At 38.8% G+C, this 22,242-nt stretch overlaps 1 protein-coding gene across 6 annotated transcripts in view; it reads right to left on the bottom strand.

Annotated features, from left to right (window-relative positions):
* GPR63 (G protein-coupled receptor 63) overlaps positions 1-9,117 on the bottom strand; it is a 115,626-nt gene extending 106,509 nt beyond the window's left edge. For all 6 annotated transcript variants that reach the window (XM_064486833.1, XM_064486835.1, XM_064486836.1 and 3 more), the window contains exon 1: positions 8,883-9,117. The gene's annotated coding sequence lies outside the window, so the exon portion shown is untranslated. The remainder of the gene's footprint in view (positions 1-8,882) is intronic.
* Positions 9,118-22,242: the final 13,125 nt, after the last annotated feature.

Raw genomic sequence — 22,242 nt, 5'->3', positions numbered from 1 at the left:
AATAATGAACACAAAAGAAAATATGCAATTACTAAACATTTTCCTAAGCAGGAAGCTAGAAAATAATGCAAGAGAAACAGCACAGAATTAAAGAACGTTCTGCTCCTGGCATGTCATTTCAAAACAGGATTGCTGAAGAGCAGAGCTGACTCATCCTTATAAGTAATGGCAAGTCTGTTTTGACCTTGATTCACGGCCATGATCCAAATAATTCTGTTTAACTTGGGAAGATTCTGAAAAATCTAAAGGTCACACTTAAAATACTCAGAACTCATAAATCTACGAAGGCTTTAGTTTTAATATTCAAAGCGGCCACCAAATAAAGACAAAGGAGATGTCAACACAATCGTCCTGTGCTGACTACAATTACCCTCACTTGCATATCTCGCCCTGATACTCAGTCTTCCACCACGGTGTCCACGTATGCTATACAAATCTTTGACAGATGCTTTTCAACTTAACTTACACACGTCTTTATGTTCATTCCCTTCCTTTAACAAAGTTATTAAGCATCTGCTCTAAACCAAGTTCTGACTAAACACAGCACACACTGAACAAAACAGGTGTATCTCCTGATCTTATGTAACTTTCAAGTCTAGTGGGAAGACTCACTGTGATGGTTAATTTTACATGTCAACCTGACTGGGACACAGGGTGCCTGGGGATTAAACATTATTTATGGGCGTGTCTGTGATGCTGTTTCTAGATGTGATTGGCATTTGAATTAGTAGACTGAGTAAAGCAGACTGCCCTCCCCCAAGTGCCCATCCAATCCATTGAAGGCCTGAATAAATTAAACAGAGGGAGGAAGGCGGAATCTGAACTCTGCCTGTTTGAGCTGGGACCTCACTCCTCTACCCTTAACTGGTACTTACACAAACAGCCCTCCAGTTCACAGAACTATACCATCAGCTTTCTTGGGTCTCCAGCTTGCAGATGGCTGACTATGGGACTCCTCAGCCTCCATAAACGTAAGAGCCAATCCCTCATAATAAATCACATGTATCTCTTATTGGTTCTGTTTCTCTGGAGAACCCTGACTCATACCAAACACACATATAAACACAAAGTAACCACTAGATTACATCATATTGTGTGTGCTGTGAAGAAAAACTCAGGATGCCCCACGAGTAGAAAATAGAGGAAACATAATTCCTCATTTATTTGTCCATATTTTCTCACAACATTCTCTATGCCACACTCAAAGATATTATCCACTAAGAAATATCCAAATGTGCTAGGCTGAAGATTAGTACAGGCATTTGATCATGCTTTGCTTTATTGTGTTTCGCAGCTATTTCATTTTACAAATTGAAGGTTTGTGGCAACCCTGCGTCTAGCAAGTCTTTTGGCTCCATTTTTCCAACAGCATGTGCTCGCTTCATGTCTCTGTACCACATTTTGGTAATTTTCACAATATTTCAAACTTTTTAATGATCATATTACATTATATATTATATAATTATATTATATTATTATTATTATACATTATATTTGTTATGGTAACCTGTGATCAATGGTCAATAATCTTTGATGTTACTACTGTGACTCGCTGAAGACTCAGATGATGGTTAGTATTTTTTAGCAATGAAGTATTTTTTTCATTAAGGGATATACATTTTTTTATACATATTGCTATTGCACACTTAATAGAGTACAGTATATGTAAACATAACTTATACATGCACTGGGAAACAAAAAAAATCCATGACCCGACTTATTGCAATATTCACTTTATTGCAGTGGTCTAGAACCAAACCTGCAATAAGTATGCCTATACATTTTAGATTTGAAGTTACAGTTTATTTTGTATTCTTTTTAATTTATTTTTTGATGGGAGAAGGATGGGAGAAAGTAGGTCATAAGAAGTAAGAGGTAAAATAAAACAAATAAATGAAGACTAAAAGCAGGAATCTTTCATTGCAAGAATAAATAAAATTTTACAAAATGCATGTGGTCCTTAAAAAAGTCTAAAACCAAGTTGTTGACAAACAATTTTAAATTCAAGAAAATGTTTCTTGAAACCTCACTAGATGGACTCTCTACTAAATTCTGCCATAAAGCAGAGTTCATGAATAAAAATGATTATCTCCTTTAACACAATCTTATTTCCATTTCTATTATTTCTAAATTTTAATTTTCAATCAAGTTTGCTGAACATCCAATAATGGGAAGGATGCGCTAAGTAAAAATCATTATGCAATTGTCATTCTAAACTCAAAGTTCTGTATATCATCTCCCAACAACTACCCTATGCGCTGCCCATCAAAAAATCATGTCTTAGCAAAGAAATTTTTTAAAGAAAGTCTGGACTATTCACTCTGAACCTTTAGAAATGAAAAATAAATCAAGGTGATAAAATGGTTGTATTCTAAACACCAAAGAACAATTTCTCATCATGCATCACAAAATCACAAGGGAGAAAGAATCCGGGGTGAGGCTGTGGTGTTTGTTTGCTACTGGGTTCTCCATTGATAGTGCCCCAATGATGCTGCTATTCAGTAAGGTTTTGCTGTTAGTCCTGTTGGCTTCTGTATCTTTCAAGCTTGAAGATGTAAACAGATGTAACCAAATAGTTTAAAACTGCCCGCACTAACTTCCCAAAGAACAAAATATAAACTAAATACTAAATGACTGTACATAAGGTGAAGGTTAGGATTTAGGAAGAGAAGAGGCTGATATCAATATCCTATGCAGAAATTCAAAATGTATAGCAGAGGACAACGATAAGTTATAAAACTGGAGTCAAAAGGAAAAAAGAAAAGTAAGCATTTTGCCATCGTACCTTAACACATTAGTACCTGCTTTTTCTTTTCAAAAGCAAACACCCTATAGTGGTTAGTTAAGGTTTGCATATTAACCTAAATAACAAAGATATCCTATTTTGTACATGCCCATAATCTCAGAAACAAAACAGTTGTTTAATAAAGTCAAATTTAAATCATTTGAGTTGTGACTACAGAATTACATTTGTTAGAAGATCCCAAACAGCAACCAGGACTTCAAAGGGCTAATTCACTATGTGAAATGTGTACAAAAAATAAAGTCCTTCAGGCCAAAAGAGACAACATAGAAAATTGCAGTTCTCAAATCTAGACTAATGAAGGAAAATGATCTCCCCTAAGGATGTGTAACTACAAACTATCCCTGAGATTAAAAACAAAAAACAAACCAAAAAAAGCCCTCAAGCAGAAACCTGATTTAAAATGCACCTGGGTCAACAGAGTGTCCAATCTAGTAGCAGAAGCTAAATATATTTCCCCTCTGGAGGAACTCACCTTCAACCCAGGCCTGAAAGAATTACCACCAATAAAGTTCTAAGGAAAGTGAGCAGCTCATAGTCAAAAATCACAAAACCTTAAAATGATAAAGGCAACATGAGTGATTAAGAGCAGCCACCTTCTCACTGTGTCCTTACATGGCCTTTCCTCTGTGCACATGCACAAGGAAGAAAGATGCTTCTGGTGTCTCCTCCTCTTCTTGTATGGATACCAGTCTTACTAGATTAGGCCCTCACCCATTCAAGCTCATTTAACCTGAATTATCTCCTTAGAAGCTCCATCTCCAAATACAATCACACTGGGGGTCAGGGCTTCAGCACATGAATTTGGAGGGACACAATTCAGTCTACAGCAGAAGGCAAAGATACGATTAACTTTAGACTAGATTAAAATGAGTATACATAGTAAAACTGCCTGAGCATCCACTAAAACAATAGACATGGAGCTTATAGCCAGTCCCCTAACCCTCAAAATACAAAAAAAAAGTAAAAAAAAAAAAAAAAAAAAGGAGGGGGAGGGAATCAACCTACCCAAAAGAAGGCAACAAAGGAAACTAGAAAGAGAAAAAGCAGACTAGAACACACATCATAATGTGATAATAAATAAATCTGAGTATTTCAGTCTTTATTCTAAACACAGAAAGACTAAACTCTCCAGTCAAAAGCAAAGATCCAGCTATTTACAAAAGACATAGATGATATGGAATGTAATTCATCTTTCTATGAAAATTTAAAGAAATACATATAAGAAGTATCATTTTCAGAAAATGAAATATGGGATTTTTCTAATATGTATATAAAAATATATACCAAAATGTTAACAACAGTTGCCTCTAGGCATAATTATCCTTTTCCTTTTTATTGGGGGTGGGGGTTTGTGTGTGTTTTTGGTTTTGGTTTTGGTTTTTTGATTTTTGGCTTGTCTGGATTTTCTAAATTTTCTATACATACAAATAAAGACTAAAGATTTGAAACCTGAGCAACTATGCATGAAATATAGGCACAAAAATGTGAAGTTCCCAACATCATTGCTCCTTTAAGTTGTAGCACATTTAATCAAGGTTTATTATGGAAAATGGCAGAAACTTAAATTCAAAACTCATAATGTATCATTAAAGAACTCAATAATTTAAAAGAAAGGAAAACATTTGAAAAGCATTGCTGGGAAAAAAATTGAAAGGCTTAAAGAACAGAATTTCTGCTAGTGCTGAACATTGTGAAACTTTAGAAGTCATCATGGTTTGTGCAAGGTTAATCAAAATGGAGCAGGAACCATACTTCATATACAGCCTGAAGGAAATGGAAAAAATAAACTAAAGTGGTGAAAAGTGGATTTTATTAGAAGTACACACTTAGGCAAACATTTTCCCTCTGGGAGGCAATGAATCTATGCCTGGAATTAGCTCCTTTCCACTCTAACTCCTTTTTTTTTCTTTCCCACTTTATTTTATTGAAGTATAGTTGATTTACAATGTTGCATTAGTTTCTGGTGTAGAGCATACTGATTCAGTTATACATATAAATATATACGTATTCTCTCATATTCTTTTTCATTACAGATTACTTCACATCACTGAATATACAGTAGTCCCTGTGCTATACTGTAGTCCAACTCCCTGTGAATCTACATCCTCCCAGGACCACCTTAGATCAGCAGAAGGCCCCCTCAGCCGGAAAGTGTACTGAACACCTGGCATAGATGTTAACTGATTCTTAGGTAACTTTGAGATGAAACCCAAACTTTAAGCATCTTTAAATGCCTGCAAATGCTCTTTCTCTTAAATTACCTATGCATTTGTTTTTGTTCCAAAAAAGATAAGAAGTGAAGGCACCTTCCTTTGGGAGATAACAGCTACAATAAAGAATCCTGTCCCGTCTGTACCTCCTACCCAAGGCAAATCCTTAGAAATTTCCACATTAAAAAAGTTGCCTAAAATATTTTTTAAATACTTCAATGATATAGGTTCGGTTTCATCAACTTACAGAAAAGAAGTCAACCAAGATGCTTTGGTCGAAAACCCCAAAGGTACATAACGCTTATGCCTATGACACGCACGAGTTTCAACTGAAAATTATTTAAGAATCAATGAACATACACGCTAGGTGATTGGTACAGTATCTGGCTGGGGATGTTTTTTAATCAAACTTGGACCTGGAAAGATTATCACTCAAATGAAATACTGTTCATAACACTGTTATTATTCATTTCAATAGGTGACCACTAAATTACCTTAATTGCAAATACACTCTTTTGCCCAAGACCTGAAAGCTGTGTTAAAATCCTACCTTCTCAACTCTTCCTTACATTTTTAATGAACATGAATGAGCTTTCCAGTATATTAAGCTAGTTTCATGCTTGAATTTCCTTAATCTTCTGTCATGCAGAAATGGGAACAAATTACTTTTACCAATCCTGTCCATATTCACTGGCATAGAGGTGAAAAGGCACTTTATCCTATGTGTCAAACTCAAAGCCTGAAACAGCTTGCTGTCAGCTTCAAAAACCATTTTTTACAAGCATGGCATACTGCCTCAAGCCAACTAAACACTAAAGCATGTTGGGCTGCCCACACTGCAGAATTATTTGGAATGTTCTCCATGTTTTGTGGTTGCAAAAGCACCTATTTTGTGGATCATCCAGTTCAAATCAGGGCCACATCTGGCCTTAAACAGAAAATTCCCAGGAAACTGAAACTATAATTGACCAAGATCCCATCAGTTCTGAAAGTCTGTGATCTCAGGCTCAAACATTTCAAATGTTATTTTTTTTAAGCCGAAGAGACACAACACCAACTCCATGAAATATGGTACTGCCTGTTTCAAGCAAACACTAAGAACTCACTCTAAACATACAAATGTCATAGTTTCAAAAAAAAGAGAAGAAAAAGGAAAAATTGCTACATGCAACAAAGTAAAGGGCATTTGTAGCAAATAAGAATACATTTTTGGTAAATGCCTAGCAAATTAAAGAAAAAGTCAGTCTAAAAAATCATTTCATTTAAAATTTTCATACCTATGCTGAAATGTAGCAGCTTCAGCTGTGGAATATGATAAGAAATATCCAAAGCATTGCTTGTGTGATTGGAGCATCCTATCACAGGTACTATTTTCCCAAGCAACACTGGGTACCTCCCTCAAATCAAATACTCAGGACGTCATTTCACACATTGGAGTACCAAAACTTCCTTGAGATTTGCCTCCCATGCCTTTGAGGTCTCCTCTCTAAGCCCAGACCCATGGGGAATGCCCTGAAGGCCATTTTTGAAGTATTAAAAGAAAACACTATATTGACAAGCTACTGAAGATACTTTATTGAAGCTTAGGAAATGACTGATCAATCATCCACTGGTGGGATAATTCAGTCCATTTTAATAAATATGTGTATCACCGGCATTTGGGTCCCTGGTCCAAGCCTTGTGAGAAAACAAGAAAAACTGGAAAACACAGTATTCTTTAATTTAACTGATATTGATGAAAATGCTGAAGAAATGACAAGTCCTATCATGAACTATTTTTAGATTCTGATCTTTCAGACCTGCTGTTCTTAGTGCAAGAGTATTACCGAGTCCCTGAACAGCTTTCCCTTTTATAGATATACAGATGCACATAAGTATATGTATACCCATATCTATACATAGATATGGGTTTTGTGATATATACTTGTGATATGTATTATATATGATGTATATGTGAATGTATATATTTATTTTCAAAAAGAATCATTCACACAATAATCATCTCAAATCAAATAAATCACATACCAAATCTCAAGGTACTCATATTAACCAACACAATTCTAAGAACTCAGTCACATCCACTTTAGAACCCCAAATCCTTACTGAATGCAGTACATTCTTGCCTGGAACCCAGCCAGCTTAAGGTAAAATAGTAACTGCAGTTAGGGTTTTAAGCAAAGGACTGTCTCTAAGTAAATTTTTTTCCAAGAATGTTCAGTTTGCTGCAAATTTTCAGAAAATGCTTGAGATGGTGAGATCTTTTTTTAAAGTTTCAGTTCTGGTATATTTGACAGCAAAGGGACAAATCTATGCTCAGAGATGAAAACCTATATCCCAAACAAAATGTTGTGATATTAATGTTTATTCTGGAATGACTTTCTTTCAGAATTTCCTCAAATAAGTTGTCTTATGCCATAGTCTCTATTTTGGTAACATTTTTCCACATACAAATTATATGTAATGAATATAACTAAGAATTTAAATACTTCATGACATTTTTCTCTTTAAACAAGCTGCCACATTCTATTTTTATTTTTCAAAATAATCTGGATGATATAATCGATGACATCACTAAAATTTTGGCTATGCAACATTTCAGAAAATACAGGGACTTGTCATCAGCACCTCTGATTTGTAGCTGACATTAGACATATACAATGTGAATGGAGAAGACAGAAACAGGAATAGACAGGTGTGGTAGAGACCTGGAGGTGTGAGAAAATGGGCTTCCTTCACCCACAGGATACATGAAAAAAGATAATTTACCCATTGTGCAACAAATGTATTTATATATTGGGTTTCATGAAATAATTATACACATTACATAGCTCATTCAAGAGTAAAACTATCTTAAGCAATGTAGGATTATGCAAGAAACGTCAGGTTTTATTTACTATTCTTAGAATTACTACTCCTAAAAATTAGTTGGAGCCTTCTTAACCTAAGAAAACCAAATTCACCAATAAACAAAGAGAAAATCTTGTTTTTTAAAAAACGTGGTTAAAACCTCTTCTTAGCTCACTGGGGAAAAAAAAAACCCTGCATCCTACTACAGGGATACCTGCATTTCATTAAGTGTTAAGACCAAGTCTAAATATTTCATGGGGACTAAATGATCACTTTGAACATTTAGATCAGCCCTAGGAGTAAATTTCACAAAGATACCTTGCTGGGTTTTATTGTTTGTTTGCTTGTTTGTTTGTTTTAGCATCCTAATCCTCCAGGAAATTTTTTTCTTTAAAAAAAAAAAAAAAAGATGTTTCCCAAAAGGGGCGGCGGAGGAGGTAGGACTAAAATCAGTGCAACGCTGAACACCGACCAAGGCTGAGATTCACAGCGCCGAAAGCTCACCCGCAAGTAAGCGGCGACCTCTCAGAACTGCTGGAGCGCGGAAGGAGCCTGCCGACTTGGGCAAACGAGGTGAATTTCGCCCCTAAAGAGTGACGGAACCCAGAGTGTAAAAGTTCAGGAGGATTCCGTCCCCTTCCTCTCACTCCCAGCGCTCAGCATCTCGAGGAGAGAGCCCGGCAGTGGGTGCCAACCTGCAGCCGACCGGTTTCCTCGAAGGCCTCACCGCTGGGGAGGGGAGGGGACGGGGCAGGGGTGTCGGGAGGCGAGGCGAGGCGGCACCCGCGGACACCGAGTCTCGGCCGGGCCCCACCGTGTGGCGCTGGCCGCTGAAATCCCTCCAGTCCAGCTGCAAAAATCTTCCCGAAAACCCGAGCTTCTCCGGCACAACTTCGGTCTAACAAGCCTCCTCCTCCGCCGCACACTCCACCCAACCGCACACCCTGCGCACCGCGGCACACCAGAGCGCTTCCCCCGGGCGGCTACCTGTCCCGGGGGCCGGGGACCCCCAGTCTCACCTCATACAAAGGGCTGCGCGCGGGCGCCCGCAGGAGAGCCTAGGGAGCATGGCCCCATTCAGTCCCTGCCGGAACTTTCCTGACATAGCACTTCTCTCCTCAGCTGCAGAAAACGACGCTTCGAGGCAGAGGAGGAGGAGGAGGGAGAGGAGGAGGTGGCGGTGGCGATCCAGGCGGCAGCGGCGGCGGCGGTGGCGGGAGCTGGGGCACAAAGTGAGGAGCATCGCGGACGAGCGCCGCCGCCTCCCGATCTGCCGAGGGGTTCCCGCCCCCAGGGTAACCGAGCTCCCTCTTAAAGGCGCCCGCCTTGTTTTAGTACGGGCGGGGAGGGGTGGAGAGGAGGGAAGGGGAGGCTGCAAGGAAGGGGGGAGGGGGCCGGCAGGGAGGGAGCGATTCCAGGGACCACCATCCGGGCTGCCTTTCCTCTCCGCCGAGTGTAGTCGCCCCTCTGCCTGGATAAAAATAGTTAAAGTGCTGGGACCTGGCTTGCGCCCCATGACGATCCTTGGAACTTCGCCCCTTTTCCCAACCGCCCTTATCCCCTTTAGGGTCTTGTCTTCCCGCCTGCACTGCGGTGTCACCCGCGCGCCACTGGAGATTGCCCAGTGAAATTCCGTTTCCTCCCGTGTTTCCTGCTTTTTCCTCCACTATCTCCAACACAGTGATGAGGGTTTCCCTCAGGACCGCAGGAAACTGAAATAACTAAAGACTAGCTAGGACCCCTAGAATGACTCCTGAAGGTGTCACTGGTATGTGCTGTCGGAGACTTGCCAAATGCTCTGTTTTACCATGTGCTCTGTTCTCTTCCAGTGGTCAGTGGCCAAGTGACCTCCCACTGGACTTCTTGAACTATTGACTTTCGTCATTAAAGACTGGCTGTAAAGATCGCCAAACTGAATTCAGGAAGGCCCTCCAGAAAAGATACCACTTTAAGACCAAAATGATACTGGGAAACGCTGCTTTCAAGTGACAAGTGATACTGTTTTTCCAGCTATCATCAGCATTTGTGATCATTACTGAGACCACGGTGGGGGACGCTCAGTGTGGGGATGCCTAGGGACACAGAGTCTACAGCTGTCAACACCTGCAGGAAGATAATAGTGGGTGTGGGCAGCAGAGGGCTTGTTTTTCTACTTCTTGGCTCTACCTCTTGCTTCTTAGTACTGTGGGGCCTCAGCACAGTGTTGTGTCATTTGTACCCTGCAGTGTGCTCTGGCTGAGGAAGAGGTGTGGCAAGCAATTCAGGGTTAAGATCCAGCCTGGTCTCCAAAGAAGGGTGGAGGGAGCCTCTGAGGGAGAGGTGTTTTCTAATCCACACAAAGGAACTGGCATCATGGCCTGAGACTGGACCTCATTTCTTCCTCTCCTGCCACCTGCAACTGTGAGACACATGCTGACTTGTGGAGGAAGAGGGCAGGGAGACAAGATGCAAAAGGTTGGAGAAACTTCTGTTCTCAGATGGAGAAGAAATAAGTGTTGGGCTTTATAAAAGCAGAAGACATGGTACTCTCTGACCAAACGATAAGATGAGAGAGGTTAGCAGTGAGCAAGAGTGAAGATATCCTGGTTTTATGAATCAACTCCTGTATAGTCAGGATAGTTGTAAGTAATAGGTACCCAACTCAAACTGACTTATGAAACCCTACAGTGAAGGAGGTTGGAATGTATTGGCTCAGGTGCTTATAAATCCCAAGAGTAGGACTGGCCAAAAAAATGCTTTTTAAAATTCTTTTTTTTTCTTCAAGTGCTCAAAGAGTGTTAGGACTCAATTTCTTTTCATATCATGGTTATGGTTTCATTGCACTGCTTTTGTTTTCTCTAATAAGGGCCAAGACCTACAGCCCAAGGCTTTCATCCTCCCCCAACCTCCTTAGCAATTGGTCCTGTTAACAAGAAAGCAGGTCAAAGAATGAGTCTTGTTGGACTCACTTAGATCCTGTGCCCATCTCTGAACTAACCATTATAACCATGGTTGTAATATGCACTGCCAGGTTGCGTCATGTGCCTCTGTCTGAAAAAAGTCAAGGGAGACAGCTTGCCCACCCCCAGTACACATCCAAACCACATGGACTGAGCAGGAGAGAGGAGGTTCCTCAAAGGACAAGGAGTGTTGTTAACAAAGAAGAAATGAATGTTAAGCAGGTAAAGACCACAGATGATCTATTCACCACACCTCCCACTCCCTAACACACATACACGGCAACTACCTCTCTGACTCCCCTGCCAGCAGCCTCCAGTTCAGAAGAATGCAAGTAACTGAACCAGCTAGCCACATCCTTTGGCCTCAGAAACCACTGGGCAGGTCCTCAGTGATGTTAACTTACCACTTGAAAACAAATAATATCTAAAATGTAATTGTATTCAATATTCTTCTAAATCATGCTGCCTTTGTTTCCACACAGCCCAACCCTACATTCATTGTTAAACCTTGTGTTATTATGTAATCAGTTTGGCTTGATAAGAGTCTGTGGATATTTCTTGCTACCTCTCTATTCATTCAACTTGAAAAAGAAGAGCAGCCTGTGAATAATCACATTTCAGTATCCAAATGACACAAGGCCCAACTCCATTTCCAAACTCCAATAAGTTCTTTATCTTTTCAGAGCTAGCATGGAGGAGTTTATATTTTGCCTATCAAAAATGCCAAATAGTTTCAGCCTTTTTTCTTTCCACACAAGAACTTTTCTTTGATTGCTCATAAAAATGTTTAATATTTTTCCCTTCATTCCTGTATTTATAGAAGACGTTCATAGATACTATAGACAAATAAACTTAAAAACCTGGGGGAGACTTTAGCATTAACCTAAAACAGCCTCCTTCATTTCAAGGAGGAAGAAATAAAAGCTCAGAGATTGACTTGTCTAGGGTCACAGGGCTGATTTTAGCATTTGCCATGTTCCCTGCTCTGTGCTTGACATGTCGAAAAGTACAGAAGCAAAAGCATACAATCTGATCACTGCCCTCAGAAAGGTTAAATTTAGTCAAGGAGACAAAGCCATCTAAGACAGAAGACAATTACAGAGCATCCCGATATGTTATATAATTTAGTGTAAACAAATGTGTGATGAGCTCCGTGTGATAACTGTAGGCACTGGAATAAGAAACACAATAAACTGGAGTAGTCTGGGAAATGCTTTTCAGTCAGGAATCAACTTAATGACCTTTAAAAAATGCAGAGAATAAAATAATGGGCTTTCCAGATGAGAAGACAAAATATGAGAAGGCATTGATGGGGAAAAGATCTTGCAATGTGTTTGAAACAGGAAATCTGCAATGTCATGGTTTAGAAGAGTGTCTCAAACTGCAAGTCATGAAATCATTTTAGTGGGTTTTGAACAGTAACTTTTAAATTAAATAAAACAGAAAAGATCAGTGAGCATTCATACTAAATAAGATTATTTGTTAAACTTGTGTTTCATTACATTGAGTGTTCTAGCTTATGATGTAAATTTCCTGTCTTACTTTGGGTCACAAAGTTTCAAAATCCCTAGTTCTGAATCCAGACTGAACAGATGTGAAATTCTTCGTAGCAAGACAGTGAGCTAATAACATCTTTTCAAACATCAATTTCTTTATATGCAAGAGATTTCCGATATAGTCTTTTGCACAGAGTAAGACCCATAAATGGCACCTTTTATTTGCTGGCTAAATTTCAGCCCTGGCTCAATATTAGAACCACCTAAAGAGCTTTTTCAAAATACCAGTGCCTATGACCCAGCCTCAGAGACCTAGACTCAGTTCTGGGGTAGAGTTTGGGAATCAGCAGGTTTAAAAGCTGCCCAGGTGCAATCATGGCTGCAAACCCATGGCCTAGACCGATAACCAAACACACCTAGCACCTGAGAAGCAGGGTGATGCACTGTTCTTCTCCAGTGAGCACACTGACCTTCATGATTTATGTTTCTATTTCTTTACCAAGCACTAGATAGCATAGTAGGTAGTCAGCAGAATTCTAACTACTTTCTGCTCTGAAAATCTTCAGCTGTGGTGCAATCCGCTCATGGTGTATCTCAGTCAATAACACAGCATGGATCCTGAGTCATAATCTCTTATGTGTCTCTCCACATGTACAATTTATGGTCAGTTATCAGCACACAGCAATTTCTGGAGGTGTTAAAAAAAAAAAAAAGAAAACACTAAAATGCCACCAAAAATTACCTAAGGAAGAGGAAAAGGGCTTGAAGCAAGTGGCATTGGAAATCCATAAGCTCAATAATTGGCAAATGACTCATTACATTACAGCTATTTTCATCCTGACTTTTAATAGTTTCACTTCTAAATACAGTAATTAGTGATGTGCTTTTCATAATTTTTCATTCAGCAATCTCTTAAGTGTTCCTATCTTATAAATTTTCCTTTCGTACAGTCAATCCCTTTGGGTATGAAGCAGAAACTTTCTTCAAATACAAATTGGCTGAGAGACTCAGAACCACTGGTATTTTGCCTAGTCATTTTGTCTATGTAAATCTCAACTTTTTTTTTAATTTGGTTAGGCAAAGATAGTAAGTGTAGCATCATTTTGAATCTTACCAAAGAAACAGATCAACTAAGTAAGAAAGAAAAAGAAGAAACAAGAAACAAAACCTAAAACTAAGAAATCCAACAACCAGACAATATGGCCATCAGATGACAAAAATCAGTACCCAGAACCACTCTAAGGTCTTCTTGCCTGAGAAACTGAATCTGAATCTAATCAAGCCTCTAGACCTAAAAGGAAATACAAGGGCAGAGGGTCAAATTTTAAAACAACCTCAAGGAAGCAATCAGTCAAATCTAGAATGTTGAACAGTCAATAAAGGAAAAATGACCTGGTTTCTTTACCAAATCAATGGCATGAAAAAACAGGGAGCCAATTATAAAAGGGTAAAAGAGATTTAAATTCGTAACATGAAATGCAGTATATGGACTTTGAGTTCTGTTTTGACCAAACCACCTCTGAAAAGAACCCTTGGGACAGTCATAAAAATCAGATTATAGACTAAGTATTAGGTACTATAAATGAATTTTTGTTAATTTTATTAGATGTGATCATGGCATGACAGTTATGTATAAAACAGAACTGTCATCAGTGGTAAATACTGAAGAGTTTTATCATCTGCAAAAAGACAGAAGGAGGAATAGATGAGAAATGATTAACAATTTTTGAAGCTGGGAGATGGATACAGGGAGGTTTATTGTCTCATACTTCCTATTATTGCGTATGTTTGGAAAGTCCCCTAATAAAGTTATTTTTAAAAATAAACTTTCTGTTTGATGTATTTGATGTTGAGTTAACCTCTTATTAAACTCTTTCTCTTGGTTTTGCCAATAGGACAGTGATAAATATATGTAAGTGTGGGCCTTGCTGCATCTTGAGTATCTTTAGAAATGAAGTTCTAGGCTCAGAAGTCTTTTATTATAAATCTCATGGCCAGTATTTACTGGGCACATTCAAGACACTGTTCAGCTCACTGCACAGTGAAGACAAAGCTCTAAAGTCTCTCCCTCTTTCCTCCTTCCTCTTCTTTATCTCTCCCTAACATTTCCACCATAAATGTCAAAACTTACGTTGGTGCCTGCTTCTTGCTGGGCAAAGACAAAAAACTCAGGTAACATGAAGCTGGCACTTAGGAAACTGATAAGAGCATAATTAGGATTTAATAACAAAGTGTGGGGAAGTTGTAGCATAGCTAGCCTAGGGACACAAGGAATTAGTGCCTACTTCTTTTTCTTAATACTCAAGACTTCCTTGAAGGACCATCATGTACATTATTTGTGAAATAGTGAGAAGCCATCTGCAACTTTTAAAAAAGTTGACGTGGTTACAATCAGGCAGAGACCAGCATTAAGAACTGCCTGGAAAAGAGGACTAAAGATATTAGCCGTATGGAGAAAGAAAGAAGAGACTATGAATACAAAGAAATGGAAAGATATCCCATGCTCCTGGATTGGAAGAATTAATGTAGTTAAAAGTGGCCATACAACCCAAAGCAATCTGCAGACTTAATGCAATCCTTATCAAAATACCCATGTCATTTTTTACAGTACTAGAACAAATAAGCCTAAAATTTATATGGAACCACTGAAGATCCCAAATTGCCAAAGCAATCTTGAGAAAAAAGAACAAACCTGGAGGCATAACCCTCTCAGACTTCAGACTATATACAAAACTATAGTAATGTTGGCCAGCATGAGACTGGCCAACATCAATGCATCAGAATAGAGAGCCCAGAAATAAGTCCACATACTTAGGTCAATTAATCTACAACAAAGGAGGCAAGAAAATATAATGGAGAAAAGACAGTCTCTTCAATAAGTGGTGCTGGGGAAACTGGACAACTACATGTAAAAGAATGACATGAGAACATTCTCTAACACCATATACAAAAGTAAACTCAAAACATATAAAAGACCCAAATGTCAGATGAGATACTATAAAACTTCTAGAGGAAAACATAGGCAGAACACTCTTTGACATAAATTGCAGCGTTATTTTTTGGGATCTACCTCCTAAAGGAAAAAGAAAGAAAAGCAAAAATAAACAAATGGGACCTAATTAAATTTAAAACTTTTGGACAGCAAAGGAAAGAAACCATTGACAAAACAAAAAAGACAACTTATGGAATGGGAGAAAATATTTGCAAATGATATGACCAAAAAAGGGGTTACTATCCAAAACATAAATAGCTCATACAATATCAAAAAAAAAAAACACAATAAAAAATGGGTAGAAGATCTAAATAGATGTTTTTCCAAAGAATACATATAGATGGCTAATAGGCACATGAAAAGATGTTCAATGTTGCAAATTATTAGAAAAATGCAAATCAAAACAACAATGAATATATCACATCATATCTGTCAGAATGTTTATCATCAAAAAGTCTACGAATAACAAATGCTGGAGAGGATGTGGAGAAAAGGGAACCCTTGTTCACTGTTGGTGGGATGTAAATTGATGCAGCCATTATGGAAAACAACAAAGAGCTTCCTCAAAAAACTAAAAATAGAACTACTATATGACCCATCAATTCCACTCCTGGGTATATATCCAGAAAAAAATAAAAACACTAATTGGAAAAAATACATGCACCCTAATATTCATAGCAGCACTACTTACAATAGTCAAGATATGGAAGCAACCCAGGTGTCATTCAACAAACCTGAATGGATAAAAAAGATATGATATATATATAATAGATATAATATTCCTATATACATAGGAATATTACTCAGCCATAAAAAAGAATGAAATTCTGCCATTTGCATGCAGCAACATAGACAGACCTAGAGAATATTATGCTTAGCGAAATGAGTCATAGAAAGACAAATATTGCATGATATAACTTATATCTGGAATCTAAAAAATAAAACAGATACAGAAAACAAACTAGCAGTTACAAATGGGGAGAGGGAAGGTGGAGGGACAAATTAGGAGTATAGGATTAACAGACACAAACTTCTATATATAAAATAGATAAGCAACAAGGATATATCATATAGCATAGGGAATTGCAACCATTCTCTTGTAATAACTTTTAGTGGAGCACAATATTTTAAAATATCAAATCACTATGTTGTACACCTGAAACTAATATAATATTGTAAACCAATTAGAACATCAATTTTTTTTAAAAGAAGAATATGAAACAGAAAAAGTAAAAACTAATGTTTGAGTCCTGGTTTGGTAATTCAAAGAGATAACAGCAGTGCCCACTAGAGGAAGAGAAAGAAAAGAACTGTCTTAACTTCTACAAGAAGGGATTGGGGGAAAGGGAAGGGATGGTTCACTGAACTGGAAGTCTCCGTAAGGAGAAGTGTGTTTGGGAGAGTAAACTGATGAGGCCAGTTGATATAAGCAAGGCTGTTAAGGCTGAGATGACAAACATGCCAGACTACTCCAGAAGGGAGAAGCTGGACTGCATGGACAGGGGGTCAGGTGTTGTCGCTCCTGAAGTAACAGGGAGAGAGACACTGAAGAGCCAAAGAGAAGGAAGAAAGGGAGAAAGCCTAAAACTAGGTGAGGAAGGATCAGGGAACCTTTCCAGCAGTAGGTTCTGAAAGGACCTTTTAAGATTGTGACGACAGCTGTTCTGCTTGTAACTATTTTATTTGTTTCCAGACCCAAACCACTCCTCCATCTTCTCTCCAGAAATTCATTTTTAAACTCTGACTAAGCTACACATGCTTGTAGGACATGGTTATGTTGTTGTTGTTTGTTTGCTTTAAGATAATTCATAATTGAAGTCCCCACCTAGGTTTACATGGTACACACTAGAGTATCTTAAAAAGCAGACGTGAGCATTACAGCGTAAGTCCTTCAGGAATTCTCAGAACTCTTGAGAAGGCTTTGGACTTCCATGGCCATGAATTTGGGGCTGATGGTGTTGAGCTCATTTTATTCGGTTCCTAAGGGCCAAGAAGGTTCCATTTGATGTCTGGTTGCACTTACTATCATTCAGTAGAATTACAGAATTCTTGAATTCACCTCATCCAATGTCTTCACTTTTTACAGCTAAGGAACTCGAGGCACATAAAGAGTCTTAGTTCCTTTAGAAGCATATCCTGACAAGGATGCTTGAGTGCAAGAAGTTAATTGCAGAGGTGGGAAAACGAGACAGGAAGGGAAGAAACTCACTAAAGGGTGTGTTTTCAAGCACGTTTCCCCTGGGTGCAACCAGAATTGAATACTGTTGAGAAGCTCTGGGGGCCAGGGCAGAGCAGGCACTTCAGAGTTAATGCTCCCAAGGGTGAGGGAGCTAGGATATTTAGCTCCCTGCCAATCACTGGTTAAGGAGGGAGTGGTCCTTCTCTAGAACTTCCGCCCTGTCCAGTGCTGGGACAGAACTGACTCCAGAGGTGAGAAAGAGCCCTCGGGCAGAAGTGCAGATTCTGACAATCAGAAGTGTAGCTCAAATCTCGAACTCCCAATTTCTCCCCTTTGAGATTTGCAGATACTGAATATATATAAAATAGATAAACAACAAGTTTATACTGTATAGCGCAGGGAACTATATTCAATATCTTGTAGTAACCTGTGGTGAAGAAGAACATGAAAACGGATGTATGCTATGTTCCTTTGTGACTGAAGTATTGTGCTGTACACCAGATATTGACACAGCATTGTTAACTGCCTGTACTTCAATAAAAATATATTAGGGGAAAAAAAAAAGACGTGTAGCTGGCTTTCATCGAAGTATTACACACCAAGGGGACGGAGCAGGGCAGTGACAGCCTCTTCTACATGGAGATAAAGAGACCTGCAGGGAGTCTCACAGAAAAGACACAGAGTGGCGGAATCTGAGGAAACTCTATGCTGACAACAGTCATTTTTCATTCTTCTCCTTCAGGCATGGGAAATAGAGAGTTAACTGATTTGTACAAGATACCCACATTTAAATAATACATAATAAACTAGAAGTGTGTTCAAGAGGCCTATGGAGGATATAGACTGGTTTTACTTCTGAGGACATTACAACATTCATTTCTAATAGTTAAAAAGTTCACAAAAGTAACAGATACCAATATCAGTCCTGAAGAATGACCTGCTATTACATTAGTAGATAACTCCGTGAATAGTCTTACAGCACTTCGTGCTAGCCCACGGCTCCTTCACTGACAACGGGTTATATATTTACTAAGACTATGCTATTGCCGACCCTCTAGGGAATTCACATTCCCATAGGGAACACCACTCCTCAGCTGGTTTCACGTGTACATAGTTTGCAAGAAAAGCATCAGTTAGAATAGACTTCAGTAGAAAATATCATAGCTATTAACAACATGTCACTTGGATGACTTTTTTGTTTTCCACCCGAAACCCAAGAATATGGACTATGGAGTTATGTTTGTGTGTGTGGATGTGATATATATTATATATATATCAACTAGGAAAACATCCAAGGCTCTTTGTATTGACTATCTCCCACCCAGTCTTTTAAAATTTCCGACAGAAAAGCCTTGTTCTCTAATAGAATTATTTCTAATTAAAAATGGGAATTTAAGTCTTTCTCTACCAAAAGTTTCTTTGTAGAAATGTTCACAGGTTCATGAAGTGGGGCAGGGCATGCATGAGGATGCTGATCATGGTTTGTGGCAGCAGGGAGTTGAAGGCAACCTGGATGCCCTTCATTTGGAGGATGAATGTTAAATGTAGTAGGTATATATGATGAATTACCACGTAATGTAGCAGTGAGAAATGTACGAAAACATACTGTTAAGTGAAAAATGTAAGAAACAATACAAGGCAATAATACTCTATGTAAATGAAAAACATATACATACAAATGACACTACATGCTTCTCAAAGTCATATATCTACCCAAAGATACATTAAAAAACATTAGAAGTGAATACTAAACAGCCAGGGGCTGGGTCAGCTGGGGGTCCCCGGGCATCTTCCTCTGCAGTCTCTCTGCACAACCTTTCCAGTGTGGTGGCCTCGGGATGGCTGGACTGCTTAGATAGTGTGCTTTCACAGATGCATAGCACCAGTTCTCAACCTTTGGCATGCAACAGAATCTCAGGAGGGATTTTTTTGAAAAAAACAGATTTTGGGGATTCACCCCAGACTTTCTGATTCAGTAGGTCAGGTTGGTGTCCAAAAAGCTGAATTTCTAACAAGTGCCCAGGTAATGTGGATGTTGCTGGTACTAGACTCACACTTTGAGAACCAGAGCTATAGAGGAAGATATCTGAAAACTCAGGGAAATGGAACTGTTAGAATGCTTCTAGTATATGCAATATTCTCAGCCTCCTCCTAACTTCACCCCTCCAAGAGGCCTTAAGGTCCCCTTGTCACCTCTGCCCTCCAGCAATGGTGAGTCACTTCTAGAGACCACACTCAGCTCACCAATACCTTCGGAACTGATGATCGTTTCTAACAGACAAGCTGCAGCTGCACCCTCTCAAAACATTCTTCATCACTAGCAGGCCCTGGAAGAGAACTTTCTCTCTTCAAAGATGTCCGAATCACTAGTGGGCAGCTGGGGGGCTATAAGCATGCTCCTTCTAGACCTGTTAACTTCATCTTTCACCCCTTTTGTAGGTAACTACCTTCTGCAACTTAATAATTCTTCATATTAAATTTTCCCTGTTCAAATAATTGGTGAGGTATCTCTTCCTGACGGGACCCTTACTGATTATACCACACAACAAACATAAGATTTGTATTCATAATACATAAATGATTACTAAAATCAATATGAAAAAGACAATCTAATAAAAAAAAATCAACAAAAGATGTAAGTAGGCTTTTCATAGAAGAGGAAAATTAATGGCCACTCCACATATAAAACCTAAAAAATAGTTCAACCTCATTAGCATATCATTTCACAGTGGTTGTGCAGAGCTGTTGGATCAATGGAAACATTTACATCACTGCCGAGAGGGAAGACCAATTTGGTGGTCTCTCTCAAAGTTAAACCTACTTATAGTGGGTGACCCAGCAGCCTCACTCCTAACTATGCACCCAAGAGAAAGTCTGGGCAGGGGCACACCAGAGACCCAGAAATGCTCCTCATCTCAATGCTCCTAATAGGAAGGGGAAGAAAAGGAAAAAAAAGAAAATGTCCATAGAGACGGCAGGAGAATGGATGAATATATTGTAGTGCATTCACATAATGGAATATCATACAGATGTTACAATGAACTCAAAAAAAAAAATGCAACACAACTGATTACTCTTGGAAACATAATATTGAGTGAAGAAAGCAAGTCCACGAAGACTACTTACACTATGCTACTGTAGCTCAAAAACAAGTAAAACTGAGCCATGTATTTTTAAGCATCAGATATCTATATGTTAAAACTGTACTAAGTCTATAATCCACATATAATTACATATCAAATAATGTATTTAAAAAACAATAAAGAAAAAAAAACAAAGGAAAAAGATTTACAACAATGTTCCACAAGGGTCTGTGATAAAGAGAATGAGCCACATACACAATGCTCTGCACGGAAAGGTAAGGAGAGTCAGTGGTAATAAATGGTGATGGATTATGTGGGTTGTAGAAGAAAGACAGGAAGGTGGGTGTAATGAACTACATTTTCTTCTATAAAATTATAAGCAAAATCTGAAATTGAAAAGTTAAGCAATAAACATATCAGTATATTATTTCTAGATAAAGGCCAAAAGGTTTATCAGAAGAACAATGGAAAAAACAGTTAACATAGTTGCATTTGTAGAGTAGAACAGAAGAAACTTAGAGCCAGGCTTGTTATTTTTCTTCCTAGTCCTTCTGTGGGTTTTGGTTTTCTTTTTAAAAATAACTTTGTTTATATATGTACCTTAATAAAATATTATTAATTATGTAAAAATTCTAAAATGCAAAACTATACAAGAAATGTTTGGGCTAAGAGTTGAAAAACCCTGGGAGGATGGGGAGTTGGGGCCCTGGAGAGCATGGACACCTGGGCAATGGAAGGCTTCGGTTCTAATCTGGACTGTGCCACCAATGAGCTGGGTTGCTTTGGTACATAATTAATCTTTTTGGTCAGACCATCTCATCCCTACAATATACAATGTGAGAGTGTGAATAGGTCATCACTGAAGTGCATTCCAGTTCTAAAATTCTTCTACCACTATGCCAGTGTAGCATTTAAATTTTGATCATAATACTATTATCTTTTAGGTGAACACTTACATGGGGCCACTATCCCTTCACCACCATTTCTTAGACTTCCCATGGCTGATGGCCTGGGAAAATTTGCCGAGAAAAAGTTCTCGTTACTTTGGGATCTTTCAAAACTAGTGGGGGATAGCTCCTCTTGTGTTCTCTACTGTATTCCCCCATCAAATAAAAAAGTGTGCTGTTGGGAGAGGAAGTGAAGGCAAAAAGGAAGGAGGGCTGGAGAGGCAGAGTGCTACACATAACTTTACTTCTCTTCCATCTCTGTAGCTCCATACTAGAACACTTTCATCTTGTTGGCAGAACAATTGATGTGCCTGTCCCAGACGTCTTGTGCTTCACACATAGACTGTACACTTAGAACATCAAAGCTCAAGAAAATAGCAAGTCTCCCATTAAGGGTTTCCTTCTTTTTCAATTTCCAAGTTCTAGAGGATGCACTTACTCTGAAATCATTTTCCGCTAAGAACAGTGGTCTCCAACTCAGGGGATAGCTTCTGTCAACCTGGAGGAGTGAGCACACCCAGACACCAGGTGAATCTTCCTCTTTCTGAGCCAAAGAGACTGGGCACAAGTGATTCTGCTATTCATTGACATCTTAACAGTACTCTTGGGCTCCACTTGTGGACCATCTTTTAGGTCTATATCCATATAAATTTTCCTTTAAAAAAAAAAAGACAATTCTTGCTTCTTGAAGAAAACTGAGGCCCTGAGTTTTACAATTGAGCAGTCAAAGCCGTTTATGTCCG

The sequence above is a fragment of the Camelus dromedarius genome, chromosome 6 (assembly GCF_036321535.1).
Source record: "Camelus dromedarius isolate mCamDro1 chromosome 6, mCamDro1.pat, whole genome shotgun sequence".
Classification (NCBI taxonomy): domain Eukaryota; kingdom Metazoa; phylum Chordata; class Mammalia; order Artiodactyla; family Camelidae; genus Camelus; species Camelus dromedarius.
Note: the sequence above shows the minus strand (reverse complement) of the source record. Positions and strands in the feature narration are given on the sequence as shown.